Raw genomic sequence first — 15,647 nt, 5'->3', positions numbered from 1 at the left:
ACAAATTTTAAAATATAAAGACTTATGTTTGGGGTCGGATTTTTTTACGGCGTGATTAACATTAACAGTAGATACCAAAGCATAATAAATATTAGGAATTTTGTATCTTTCTTTAGCTGATCGCTACTTGGTCAAGTCTCCCCATAAAATCTTGGTCAAGTCTCCCCAACATTAGTTATTGCGTTCAATTTCATGCGAATTCTAGTAATAAATATTCCAATGTTCCAGTTTATGTAAAATCATTTCACTGCTTCACAAGGATTAAGATGGTATATTAGTCATTTAATAGTAATTAGTAGTCGAGTAGATATGTTCATACAAAGTTTGATAAAAAATTACATCATTTAATGCAAATTTATTAATCACGTAATATTTTCTGCAAGGAAAGGATTTTTTACTCCAAACTTTCAAAATTACCTTAAGGGATCGAAACAAGTATAAAAATATTTTTGAAAAAAAATTAACAATCGAATGGAAGACGCCATAGCCGAAAATAGAATTTTGCGCTTGGTCAAGTCTCCCCATGTTCCCCTAAACATGTCACAATAACGTGATGAGAAATTACAAAAGTCGCGACCAAGTCGCTGAAATCATGAACATCATTTTAAAGAGCCGACTTCTTTTATTGATGTAGTTTATGCAAACCCCCAAATAATGAACAAGAAAAACTAAACGTATCCAGGGGACAACCACAATAACCCAAACATTCGAGTGTAACGTCATGTACACTTTATTCTTACGGGTACCGTTATTCAATTCCACCACAAGCGTAATTCTGTACTGTTCAAAACCTTAGCCATGGGAGAAAGCTATATCATCCGTAACAACATGCTAAAGGTCGTTGAGCATGACAATGTTAAAGTTCGCGATACCAATTGTATGGACCTTCAACAAACTGATGTGCCAAGTCTTTCGATTTCGAAAGTAACTTACTTAGGGGAACATGGGGAGACTCGACCATGCGAAAAATTCTATTTTTGGCTGTGGCGTCTTTTATTCGTTTCTTAAATTTTTTTCAAAAATATTTTTATACTTGTTTCGATCCCTTAAGATTTTAATAGTTTGGAATGAAAAATCCTTCCCTTACAGGAAATATTACGTGATTAATAAATTTACATTAAATAATGTAATTTTTTATCGAACTTTGTATGGACATATCTACTCGACTAGTAATTACTATTAATGTGCTAATATATCATCTTAATCCTTGTGAAGTAGTGAAATGATTTTACATAAATTGGAACATTGGAATAGTAATTACTAGAATTTGCACGACATTGAACGCAATAACTAATGTTGGGGAGACTTGACCAAGATTTTATGGGGAGACTTGACCAAGTGGCAGTTAGCTGAAGAAAGATACAAAATTCCTGATATTTATTATGTTTTGGTATCTAATCACGCCATAAAAAATATCCACCTCAAACATAAGTCTTTATATTTTAGTATTAGTAGACAAAGTTAGCAATAGTAGGACTGATTTCGTGACGTGTGAACATGCAATGCAAACAGTACAGTTAATCCATAAAAATAAATGCATTAAAAAAAATCAAAATTTATCAAATGCAACCCTTTTATATTTTTACTGTTACCTAAGGATCTCGATAATATGGAAAAAAATAATTACAGTATGTTTCATGTGATTATTTTTTGTATGATTTTTCAAAATTCTCTTGGTCAAGTCTCCCCACGCCTTGGTCAAGTCTCCCCACTGCAGGGAGACTTGACCAATAAAAACGATCTCAGAAAAACTTTTGTAACTTTTCGAAAATTAAATTAAAAAATTCTGCAAAAAATCATTAAGACGCACAATAACTTTGTACATTATATTTCAATGACTCTTGAGGGATTGAAGGCCTTTTTAGAGATTTATACAGTTTTAGCTGAAAACTTGGTCAAGTCTCCCCATGTTCCCCCTACACACCAAAAAATAATGAAATTTAAACGACATGTAAATCAATACGAATGTAAACCTACAAAGCTTGAATCAAAAATTTGATTGAAAATTAAGTTGAATTCGCTGCACTCAATGGTAGCATCAAAAAGCATATGATTTTACACTTTCGTGTAATATTACGTGTCATTTATAGTACAGCAACATTAGATTAAAAATACATTACAGTGCATTAATATTCCGTTTAAAGAAACTGTAATCTTCAATCAACGTGTAAAATTATAACAAAATTCGTTGAAGAAAGCACGACAAGTTGTGTGTATTTGTGGTGAAACTTCATTTTACATTTATATTCATGCTCCAAATATGTGCATGAAAATAAATTTAAAATTACAAAATATTTTTTTCTGTGAACTTTACTAGTCTCGTTGAAACGTGAAATATTTGTGCAAAGGCTTCTCTAGCGATTTTGCTCAGAGGATCGAAAGAAATTTTTGAAAGCTTTGCGAACAGACTTAAATGCCTCTGAACAGTGCTTGTGTCTGCGTCATTCCAAGCTTTTCCATATAATTTTTTGAGTCGAGCAAGTCCGGCATTCCACTAAGGGGTTCCTCTGGAGTCATAGATAGCTCGAGGTGGAAGAGCCTCTCGGTTTGCTGTTACTAGGAGTAAATTTGTCATATCCACGACTTTATCCGATTCACATGGAGACGTAATGGTTGGTAAATACCCAACAAACCTAGTCCCCACACCAAGCCCACTTTGTAGATTCGTAGATTTAGGATTACGATATGTGACAATATCTAGCTAGACGTTCAAATGATCACAGGCGATGTACCTATGATCAAATAACGACGGTTCGAGCACAAGCTAATTTATCAACTCACGCGTAATATTGTCGGAGCAGAGAGTTACATCTAACGCCTCTTCCCTGCAAGATTGTGCAAATGTTGGGAGATTTTCTACTTTATTAGTATTATTGCAATTACACTCAGGTTTTTTTACGCGGGGACACGTATCGCGTTAAAAAAAACGCGTTAATTGGAAAATCCGCGTAAAAAAACGCCGTAATTGGAAAATCCGCGCAAAAAACCGCGTTAATTGGAAAATGCGCGTAAACAATCAGCAAAAGACAGAATATTTTTGGAAGTTTTTTTTTGCAATTTCGCAATTAATGCGGTTATTGCAAAAGTATTCTAAGTCCTTTTGAATGCAAAAGACTTAGAAGATTTTCGGAAAGATGGAAGAGACGGGTCTGCTAGACTCCTTATGGCACACACCCCAACAATATGAGTATTTTCGGAATGGACTTGAAGAGTAGGTGTCAGAAATTGATTTTTGGCACCATTTTGAAATCCAAGATGGCGACTTCCGGTTTAGTGAAATCGCTATAACCCAATCAATATGGATATTTTCGGAATGATCTTGAAGAGTAGGTGCCAGAAATGATTTTTGATGCCATTTTGAAATGGCGACTTCCGGCTTAGCGAAATTCGCTGTAACCCAATCAATATGGGTATTTTCGGAATGGTCTTGACGAGTAGATGCCAGAAATAAATGAATCTGCACCTTCCCCGCAAGGTTTTTCATGAAAAATTGATTTTTGGCGCCATTTTCAAATCTCAGATGGCGACTTACGGCTTAGCGAAATTCTCTACAACTCAATCAACATGAGTATTTTCGGAATGGTTTTGTTGAGTAGCAGACAAACGTCGACGTTTGGTGTTATTTTAAAATTCTAGATGGCGACATCCGGTATACCGAAATTCCCGCATGAAAAATCTAGGGAATCATCTAAATTACCCTCAAATATAAGATCTAATCATAAACCAGCAAAATGCAAAATATTTTTATGTGTTCATCCAGAAGAGTGCGGTGAGAATGGAAGAGAGAGAAAAAAGCGACATATGTGGTGTGAGTTGGGGGGTTTGAATTTATTCAAATTATACATATTTTGTTTAAATTTAAGTAAATTCAACTGTTTAATTAAAACAACTTCCAAAAATACCCATATTGATTGGGTTATAGCGAATTTCGCTAAATCGGAAATCGCCATCGTGGATTTAAAAATGGCGCCTAAAATCTATTTTTGGAACCTACTCGTTCAGATCATTCCAAAAATACTCATATTGACTGGGTTATAGTGAATGTGGCTAACCCGGAAGTCGCCATCTTGGAATTCAAAATGGCGTCAAACATCGATCTTTGTTTCCTACTCGTCAAGTCCATTCCGAAAATACCCATATTGATTGGGTTATAGCAAATTTCGCTAAACCGGAAGTCGCCATCTTGGATTTCAAAATTAGGCACAGTGATCACCTTCCATACAAAAGTCGGACAAAACCTCAAAAGTGGCCCGAATTTGATGAAAACTTCACATTAGGGTAATTTTGTGACGCTGAATTCATATTTGATGCTTATTTTTTGTTTTTTATTACCTCAAAATTTTGGCACTTAGGGTGGTTCGAAAATTCAACATTTACGAATATAAAGTGCACTATTTCCGAAAATTCATTTTCAAAAATTATGTGCGGTGATTTTTTAGCAGATTACACATTTTTTCAATTGTTGATAATAATAAGATACATCTATAAATTATATTGGGAACCCTGGGTAGTCAAAGGCTACCATGCGTCTCCTTCAGACGCATCATGAAAAATCATCTTTTTTCATACCTCGGGGCATTAAGGGGCAAAACAAGATATTCATTTTCGGAAAGTACACTAATTTTTAAGTATCATGAACAACAAGGGATCTTTCCGAACCGTTTCAAAAAAAGTACAGCCACTTTGAACATTATAACTTTAAACTTTTGCTCGATTTACTATTTGTTTTTCATGTCTGAGCGAGAAGGAAGGTTTGTATCGACTAAATCGAATGGCAGCTATAAGTCCAGCGAATAACCTTTCCAATGAAATCAGTTTGACCCCAATCGGAATCTTAACTAAAAAGATATATTCATTTGAATAACTTAGGTTTAAAAATAGTTTTCCTCAGAATCCATCATCTATTTCACCTTTGAAGTTCTGTAAAAAATCGAACTCTCGTCCTCGGGACTTAATATTTTGAGAAGACTATATTGAACCTGTTAAGAAACAGAAAAATGTTAGATCATGAAAAATCTAAAATAAAATTTTGAGGTTTTGTCCGGCTAAGCGACACTGTGTGACGCCAAAAAACAATTTCTGGCACCTACTCTTCAAGACCATTCCGAAAATACCCATATTGATTGGGTTATAGCGAATTTCAGAAAACCGGAAGTCGCCATCTTTGATTTCAAAATGGCGTCAAAATCAATTTCTGGCACCTACTCTTCAAGTCCATTCCGAAAATACCCATATTGTTGGGGTGTGGGCCATAATGAGTCTTGCAGACCTCTTCCATCTTTCCGATAATCATCTAAGTATTTTGCATTCAAAAGGACTATTTTTTGCAAAAACCATGATAATTGCGAAATCCGTGCAAAATAAAAACTGCCAAAATTCTTCTAAGTTCTTTGCATTTAAAAGGACTTAAGATTTTTTTTCGGAAAAAAGTAAGTTTTTTGCATTCAAAAGGACTTAGAATATTTTTGCAAAAAGCGCGTTAATTGGAAAATCCGCGTAAAAAAACCGCGTTAATTGGAAAATCCGCGTAAAAAAACCTCGTAAAAACCGCGCAAAAAACCGTGTAAAAACCTGGGTTTACTATTCTTCAGAAACAAAGTTTCATGTAATGCTTTTACCGGGCAGTGGCAGCTATATTGCCACCTTTCTCAAAACAGTTTTTATTACGGAAAAATAGTAAATACAGTGAAAGCCCATTTTTATCAGCCCCCAATTTTGTCATATTTTTGACTCGATTTCGTCAGCCAGCCAGGTTTATGAGGCTATGTCTACGAACTAATGTTGAATATTTTAACAGCTTTGGTTCATTAAAGGTTTATTATCAATACATGTTTTGTTATTGCCCCCATTTTCTCAACCAAAAATACACCAAAGGGGCTGATAAAAACGGATCTTCGCTGTATATTCTAAACTAAGTGGAAGAACCACGTCTAATATAGCATTCATTATTAGCCCCAAACTTTGGGCCTTATAACGGGTTAACCTTCGCTTGATTCAATACTCAATATAAAACCTACTATCCTTTGTCGTACTACGTACGTTCGAAAATTGGCCGGATTTTTCAAGCTGTAAGCATGCAAGAAAAGGACGGACAAAATACCATTTGTACCTAAAAAAGACAATGCTCCAAGCGTGCCTAAAGCACGTCAAATTTGAAAAAAAATGGGAATTCATTTTTTTTCAAATTTGACGTGCTTTAGGCACGCTTGGAGCATTGTCTTTTTTAGGTACAAATGGTATTTTGTCCGTCCTTTTCTTGCATGCTTACAGCTTGAAAAATCCGGCCAAAATATGACTTCTTCACGAGCGTTATATTTTCTGATAAAGTGCTTCAATTTCGAAGAGCATTTACAGATATAAACATCTGCATCGACCATTTTAGAGGTACTGAAACACCCTTCTCAGAAATGACTGCCCACATAAACACAAACACCTTCGTCTCGGAATTCGATATCCAGCATATGTAATATTGGATGGGGTTGCTTCAATGTGGGCAATATAATAGCTATTGTTTCCACTTAATGTATGTACAGTACGGGTAACCATCCATGAATTTACTATTCGCAATGTGTTTACAGTGAAGTGTACGACAGCAAAATGGTATTTCTTTGAGTTCTTTCTCTGCTTAATTTTGGTGGGCGACGGCATTGCTTTTTATTTTTCAGCTTTTGTTATCATGATACGCGATCAAAATGTTGAAAATAATCGTACGCGAGATTGGCTCATCTTTGACTAATTGAAGAATTTTGTACTGTACGTCCTAATAGGCGGACGACAGATTGACGTAACTCCAGCTTGGCGCATAGGAAAACTTTTATGGGCTTGTTTTGCAGCAAAATAAACGCCTGAATTTAGTTTCCAACAGAAGTTCTATAGACGCCACCTTACATCTTTCGGGTCGGTCTACTCGACCATTTTACTGATTCCAAAGTGTAACGGTGACCGAATCACAGCGAGGGATCTGTATCGGACTTAATGTGTGTCTCTTTAATGGTGGTCTCCCCGATTTGCTATAAGGTCTTTGGTGTTCCACTGACCAGTGTACAGTTTGTTGCATAGTGAGGCAGTAAGGCTGCGCTGGGACTGGAGCTACTATTCCTCGTAGATCTGCTGCTGGATCCCAGGGCGATTGAGGATCTTGTGAAAGTCGATTGGGCGAGTTGCGACGAGTCCGCAGAGGGTCATTTGTTAATGCTGCTATAGAAAGAATAAGGGCAGTCGAAATTGGGCTCTGGTGGACTATAAGGCGATGTAGGTATATTCGTGAATGAGCCCGAGTTTTTCCTGTATTGAGTATATGCAGATTCGTGCTACTTAAGTATTTCAATAATTCAAAGCCTCACAAATTGATATCTGAGCAGCGTCAAATGATGCGGACTGGTTGATGTCCATCTTTGCCTCAGTACAACCCTTTTGAAAATATCAGACAGTACGGGTATAAGATATGCGTCAATAGCACTATTCGCCAGTATGTACGCACAATCCATTTCACGTGGATTTGTTGTGCCATATTTTTTGAAAGCAACACGAAACTTATTCTTCTGGTCTATAAATATACCAATACAATGATTAAATTGCGTGCCTACATCTATTTACACAAGTAAAGTGATAATTAATGTTCAAATAAACTTTCTTTGCGATATTAAAGGCATTTCGCCCAAGTACTATAAAACATATTTTTATCTGTACCTCAATAACTGATGGGTGTCAGATACCTTTGGGCATTTCTATATTGTTGGAAAAACAAATTTACATCCAATACTAAACTATTCATTGCAACAGCCATGAACAACCTTATTTTTTAATATGTAATCATGGGCAGCAGCAAAAAGTGTGTTTGAATACATTTCGAAGCAGTTCGCCGCTAAAAAACGATTGGTCGTGTTAAGCGTGCTGCAATTTGTTGTCTTGTTACTCATGTAATGACGAGCGCAACATTTCATCTTTCGACTAGGATGGCGTAAGGCTACAGAGCATTAACCGTTCGAGCCCATAAATCAACATCAATTTGCTTCGGTCTCACGTATTCAACTACTACCGCTCAACTACTGGATGAACATATGCCGGATTGGAGCATAAAGAAGAATTAAAAAAAACTGATGTTAAACATAAACCAGGGATATCATGTAAAGAGCAATTTTAATCACTCTGCCTGGGGGGTGTGTATGCAGGACTAATGGTAACTGGTGTGACTTGGTATGGAAAGAGTGATAATTGATGGGTCGGTACTACAGAGACACACATTTTGCCATCAGCTGTATCATTTGACAGCTCTATAGGCCGTAACGCCGGGCGCTGCAAATTATTCATTGTCAGCGATTGACGATTGGCATGAATACGCTAAAATTTCCCCGACAGTCTCGTCAAGTTTGCGGTCGCAAACAAATCGCTTCCGAATAGCTCCCACACATCCATGATTCATGGCATGGCATCACGTGCAAATATTGATCACTCGTCACCATGGCGTTCCACTGCTAATTCTAGGACACCACTAGTAGCTGGGCTAGGAAAATGAATGATGAAATTTGCTTTCCCCATCTGGTTAATTTTCTACATACCTTTTTATCGCTTTTGTGTCATCGTCGGTTTTTTGCGTTCTGTTCCGTTTAGTTTGACACGGAAGTCATCATCAATGGAAGATGTGCAAATATTGATGAGTGAAATGTTTTTCTGGTTCATGAGAATTGTTGACTAAAGGACGTCGATTAGGGGCAACGATGTTCGGTGTTTTTGACCTTGTTAAGTTTGAGTTTGAGCTAGACGGCGCCGGTGGTTGAGCGGTAAGCGTGACCGCCACTCATTCCAGTTGACCAGGGTTCAATTCCAGCCGAGGTCGTTGAGATTTTTCTGGGGTGAAAAAATCTGTGGTCACGTCTTCCTTCGGAAGGGGAGTAAAGCCGTTGGTCCCCGGATATCTAGTCCAGATATAGGGAGTCAACTCTCTGGCGTCGGTAAAGAAGAAGTAGAATCCAACTTCTATATTTACTAACAAATATCCTCTTCCCGTGATATTTGTGGAGTAGGGTGTCCCAAAATGACATCATGTTAAAAAAGTCATCGGGCTCACTTCTTAAATGAAAGGTTAGGGTATTAGGACCACTTTCTTCTTCGGAGTGAGTTTGCTAAAACGCTTCCTACTGGTGGCGACTTTTGATTTTTTTAAAAAATGGGCCGATCTTGGATAAAATTTTAAATTTATGCCTGTTGAAGTGGTCCTGAACTGTCTTAGATTTTTTTCAGCATTTTTTTATTTTTCTGGAGATCCAAACGGAGAAGCTTGGTTAGTTAGTTTGTACAAATTTGGAATTATAAGAGCGGCATGGCCATTAAAACTTAGTAAAAAGTGAAATTTTTGGTGTTTTTCAGTATTTTTTCTTCAAAACTGGGTATCTACAAAATTTTAAAAGTACAGAAAACACTTTATATAGTTGAGCCGAATTCAGGGGCGTAATTTTGCTGAAGAAAGTGTATAGCTACGGCCAATGGGGTATAAGTTATTTACGTTTTTGTTAAATAACCTTTTGACATTTTATGATATTCATAAAAAATAACACTGTTCTACAAAATAAAACAACTTAAGTGGGCTTAGTCCGCATATTATTTTTCGAAAAATAGAAGGAAAATGATGAAAAATGGCGTTTTTCGCTTGTCTCTAGTACATCAGAATCGGTTTTTATGAGCATTTGACGATTTTTTTAAAATATTTTCTATATTAATAGCCACCTAGCGGGTTTGAAAATCACTAAAATTAAACAAATATGTCGAGTTAATGGCAAGTTATGACGTATCTTTGAAGGCTGAATTGATTAACGTACTTACATTTTGTATATAAAGTCTTATTTTCATGTTAGGAACTTTGAAGTGGAGAAAAATGCAGAAGAGTGAGGTGAGTGCTGAAAAACTTATATTTACTGTTTAGATCACATAATTCCGAAATAGTCAAATTTGGGGCAAATATCCTCGAAAAAGTTTTACAACAGAATACAGCGCATCTTCTGACACAATCGTTTTGTTGAAGATGCCTCCTAGAAGTAATTATAGAGAATTAACTCTTCAAAAAATAATTAGAGACTTGGCGTCATTAGCAAAGTTATTATTTTTATAATTTAAGTTACAAAAAAGTCATCAGTTGCTCATTAAACCTCGTCCTGACATACTAAAGACGTACAGAAAACGTCATTATTCATAATTTTCCTTCTATTTTTCGAAAAACAATGTGTGGTCAAAGCACATTTGAACTGATTTACTTTTTGGAACAGAATTATTTTTGATAAATTGCTAAAAATGTCAAAGGTTATCTACCAAAAACTTAAATAACTTATACCCCATTAGCCATAGCTATACACTTTCTTCAGCAAAATTACGCCCCTGAATTTGGCTCAACTATATAAAGTGTTTTCTGTAATTTTAAAATTTTGTAGATACCCAGTTTTAAAGAAAAAATACTGAAAAACACCAAAACTTTCACTTTTTACTAAGTTTTAATGGCCCTGCCGCTCTTATAATTCCAAATTTGTACAAACTAACTAACCAAACTTCTCCGTTTGGATCTCCAGAAAAATAAAAAAATGCTGAAAAAATCTAAGTCAGTTCAGGACCACTTCAATAGGCATAAATTTAAAATTTTATCCAAAATCGGCCCATTTTTCAAAAAATCAAAAGTCGCCACCAGTAGGAAGCGTTTTAGCAAACTCACTCCGAAGAAGAAAGTGGTCCTAATACCCTAACCTTTCATTTAAGAAGTGAGCCCGATGACTTTTTTAACATGATGTCATTTTGGGACACCCTATTGTGGAGTGTAGTATATATGACCTCTAGCAAAAGCAAGTATCAGACTAACAATTCCTTCCCTTTCCTTCCGCGATACACGTTCGGGCCTGACCGGCACCGGTATTGATCAAAAAACACTTTAGGATTACCAAGAGTTGCACATTGAAAGATGTTTCGCTACTCCCAAGTGTAATTATCTACTGATTCCCCTGTGCAGCAACTTCAGCTAGTCCCGATCGATAACGGAGTAGCAGCCCAGGGGTGGTCGCACAAGCTCTCAAGCTCAAATTAAGTTTAAGTTTGAACTGTATTGGAAGCCGTTCAGTGAAGAATGTACGGGATTATAAAAATTAAATAAGCTTTATACAATATATAAATCAAAATGACTTATTTTCTAAAGACAAAAAAATCTAAAACGGAGAATAAAAAAATAACGCGACTAATATTTTTCACCAATTATTTACCAAAACCTAAAACCAAAATATTGTTCCATTCCAACGGCGAAAAAATAGGTTTTTCAAAGGTAATATTTTCTCACTAGACATCAATTGGTGCTTTCTAGCTGGAAGCAGATTAGTATCCTACTCAAAGAAAAAGTATTCACACATGAGATATTTTTTAGACTATCGAATTAAGCAACTACCTTCCTAGAAACGAACCACTAGCGAAACCCTACGAAAATATCACTTCATTCCCACACCGGAGTAGCCCGTAGCAGTAGTAGCATCGCACCATCGAACGGAGTACAGTGAAGACCCGTTTTTATCAGCCATCAGAATTTTAGGTTGCTAAAACAGGGAAAATGACAAAACCGAGACATATATTTTTATTTCTTTTTAATAAAACCGAAGATTTTGAAATATTCTTCTTTAGTCCTTAGTTAAAGCCTCATAACCCTTTCTGGTTCTTTAGTGAAAATTTCGCTTAAAGAGTCTGACAATGCAAAATGTTATATATACTTTTTACTGAAAACAAAATATTTCTTGAGTAAATGTTGCAAGATATAAAAAAATATCGTATTTGCCATTTTCTGGTGATCTAGACTACAAAGCATGCTATACCATATGATAGCAATAGTATTTTATTTTAAGTGCCCTAATCGAACATAATGCTATTTGAAAAAGTTATATTTTTTGTATAAAAGTAAAAGCAATTAAAAATTTTATTTACGCATATTTTGGATCTCAAGAATAGATTTACTCGAATTCAACTTGGGTGGTCTGCTAGAGTCCATCAAACTACCAACTATCAATTTTCATATGAGGCTGACAAAATCGGGTTACAAAGCTGATGAAATCGGGGGTAGCCAAAATCGGTGGCTGATAAAATCCGGTCTTCGCTGTATTCAAGAAGCGTCAACACCAGGTACCGATCAATTCACAGCCAGCAACCTTGAAACTCATTTGTTTTTTGCCCGGATGCTAATTTTGCATGCTATTATTAAATTGTTAAACTATAATTATATCTTTCCCTTCTTCGTGCGCTGCTACTATTTATCCTTGTAAGAGTGTGCTATACTCCTATCGGTTCGGTTGTTCCTTGGAATTTATTTTGTTTCTCTGAATTATCTCCTCTCCATCTTCTCGCTTCGAGCGCCTAAATTTGCATGAGACAACAGCTTTCAAAAAAAAACCCGAACCCCGCTTCGCTCCCAGAACACGATTCCCTTGGTATTTCAATTTCTAACGTTTGATATCATTCATGGAACGCAACACACCGGTCGGCAGCCGGCAGCTATCACGATTACGCTTGCTATGGATTGCACAGAGGGACGATTTCGGAAAAATTTCCCTATAATTGTTGGATGTGTATTTTCTTACACATCTGGAAATATAACTGAGAGCTGAGCAAATCATATTTTTTGCAGTTTTATACACGGAAAACAATGTGCTCCCAAATTTATGAATAACACGACTCGAACTTTTATCATTTTTTCATGCTTACATTTATTATTCTTCAATGAAATCAAATGACGAATTTCGCACTAAATCGTATTCAGTGTTGGTAGCACCCTCTCAGATTTTAATGAAACTTTCTGTACATGAAAACTTTGTCATAAAAAGCCACTTTGCATACTTTGTTTTTCCAAAAATTATCTAGACTGTCTTTTGAAAAGAGTTTACCAATTTTTTTCAAAGGGCTATAGTCTAAAAATGACAAATCCTACAAAAAAATGTTGTAGGAGTGATTTTCACAAAATTAGCTTAAGGTCGATTTAAAAAAAATTAAATCATTGATATATGCGAGATTTAACAAAATACCACTTTGCCGTGTACGAAGAAGTATTTTGTCTATGTACCCGCCCGGGAAGTAGATATTGATGGTGTATTTAGGGGCCTTATTTACGAAGTATTGGGTTCGCTCCTTCAAGAACTTTTACTTCGGCTAGTGAAAATTCTGGTTCGCAAGCAATTGTGTTTAGGAAAAATCAAGGAATATATGAAAACAACTTATTTTCCATTAGCCTCACTTCGAACCTTTCGCCGAATCTGCTCTTCCAAAGTTTGATCCTTTGGACGGGGCTAGTCTACCTGTTCGCCTTTTTGTGCCGCGAGACATAGACTGCGGTTGTTGCAAAAAATTGGGCGTACAGCGACTTATTGTAGTTTTCCTACTCTGGAGAGACTCCGCATGATCTCTTGACATATCCCGCATATAAATTATGTGGGGACAAAATGATACATTCTTTTAAGGAACGCTCCGAAAAGGAATGCAAAAGAGCGCTACGCCACCGGCAACGAATAATTTCTACGTTTCCTTGTACACTAAAGAGCGAGAATTGGACCATCCCATTGTGGGAACATCTTCTAATGTGCCTATAAAATTTCGAAAAAGGAAAATCAGTTTTCTCTTCTAAGCTTCCTCGTAATGGCCTGAGAGCGCTGTTACAAAACCGAAGTAAGTGGTTCCTGGTCTCGGTAATCTTAGAAACTAGCAGGACATCAAAAACTCCAAGTGTCCCTATATTTTAATCCCTACATTTTCCCCCGGTTTTATGCATTTGCAGAATAAATGAGTACCCGGTGCGAACAAAAGTGAACAGTCTCCTACTTCGTGATGGGCAGAGATTGCTTAGAATTGTACGCGAAAGGGACTTTTGAACGACGCTACAAATGCAAATGAAAAACGCGATTATTGGCACTGATTCGTCGACGGATTAACGGACAGATCATCAGAGAAACAATATTTCGTCTGGTGGCTAAGGCCTACGTTGTGTATTCGAGTCATCCTGTGATTGGAACACACGGAACGTTCGTCATACGATGACAGCTATGCATCGCTTTTATGCTAATTATTAGGACAGTAGTGGTGAGTGCTATCATAAAAGAGGCTGTGCTGCCAACATTCTCCCCACAAAATTAATGGTTTTAAATTTACTTATCAACGACCATGCCCACATCGTTACTGTTACAGGAGGCTCTCCATTTGATGGAGCATGGAATGCACTCTTTGTATTTCCGGGGAAAACATGAGAGTTTTTGATTACTTTATCTGAAAAATCATAGCAGATGAAAGTTTGAAGTCTTTCGCAGTGCTCCATTCCGGGTAATGAGAAGGCGGACACTTAGGCATTAGAAGGTGATATTTAAGAAAGATCGCGTAGCTTCAACGAGTTTTTAAATATTTCTTCTCAGAGGACGCTCGAAAATTAACAAATTTCGTGGAGCGATGGAAGTTCAGGAATCCCAAAGGTATCAACAAACCTTGATCCAAGAGAATGGATGAGCGTCATGACTTCATTCGGGTGATATCTCGAGTCATGTACACTCATTATGCGTAGAATGTCCATCTCCAGCGTATTGGGGTCGCGAAGAGCAGTCTCTGCGCTTGTGGTGGCGGTTATCGCGATATTAAACAAGTTGTCTGGTCGTGCGATAAGTGTTGTAGTACCAGATTTTCGTTAAACGAATCCCTTCGGCCTCGTTCCAGTCCAGTCCGAGATGCTATACCAAATTCGTTACTGATACTTTATGCATGTATCAGGCAACTAGCAATTGGAAAATTGGATTCTGAGATGATTATGACTTTCATTGCTTTAGTTTTCGATAAAAATACCCTGAAAAAAAATTCAGTTTGGACAAAGACAAGTTTTTTTCAAACAACTTTTTTTCCATGAAAGTGCCCAACTTGACTTTTTGATGGTAGGTAGGGAACAAAATTTCATCCAAATCAAAGATGGGTTTTTTTGTAAATCGACTTTAAATTTTTAAAATCGATTTTTTTTAGTGTAGGAGTCGATGAAGAATTTCTTTTGTATGTTCATTCAAAAATTTAACTAATTTTGTGAAGATCACTCCTACAACATTTTTTGTAGGATTTGTCATTTGAAAAAAATTGTCAAAACAGGCTAGATCATTTTTGGAAAAACAAAGTATGCAAAGTGGCTTTTTGTAACAAAGTTCTCATGCACAGAAAGTTTCATAAAAATCTGAGAGGGTACTGCCAACATTTGTTCGAGTTGGCGCGAAATTCGTCAAATGTACCTTGTTGCACGAAACTAAATTGAAATTTCTACTGAGTGGTGCTTGAGTATTTTTACACTCCAAATACTAAATTGAATAGTAATTCATCATTAACTGGAGGTTATATACGCTAATTGATATATTAGGGAGTCAAGACTAAATGTCAAAAATTCTATTAGAATAATTGATGATAAGAATCAAAAAAATCTGCAATGCCCCAGTGTACCATACCCAACTCCATCATATGCGGAATGTGATAGCGAAAACGTTCCTTAACTCTCGAGCACTTACGCTGTTGAACTATGTATAACACTTTGGGATTTTTCGGTACCATTTTGTTGCAAAAACATCATTCTAAATATATAAACATTGATAAATACTACGAATTTCTCAGATAACATGTTCTGGACTAGA

General features: G+C 36.4%; 1 protein-coding gene across 3 annotated transcripts in view; it reads right to left on the bottom strand.

Annotated features, from left to right (window-relative positions):
* LOC131692498 (dnaJ homolog subfamily B member 6) overlaps window positions 1–15,647 on the bottom strand; it is a 407,140-nt gene that overhangs the window by 142,954 nt on the left and 248,539 nt on the right. The gene's annotated exons all lie outside the window — the stretch shown is intronic.

The sequence above is a fragment of the Topomyia yanbarensis genome, chromosome 3 (genome assembly GCF_030247195.1).
Source record: "Topomyia yanbarensis strain Yona2022 chromosome 3, ASM3024719v1, whole genome shotgun sequence".
Taxonomy (NCBI): domain Eukaryota; kingdom Metazoa; phylum Arthropoda; class Insecta; order Diptera; family Culicidae; genus Topomyia; species Topomyia yanbarensis.
Note: the sequence above shows the minus strand (reverse complement) of the source record. Positions and strands in the feature narration are given on the sequence as shown.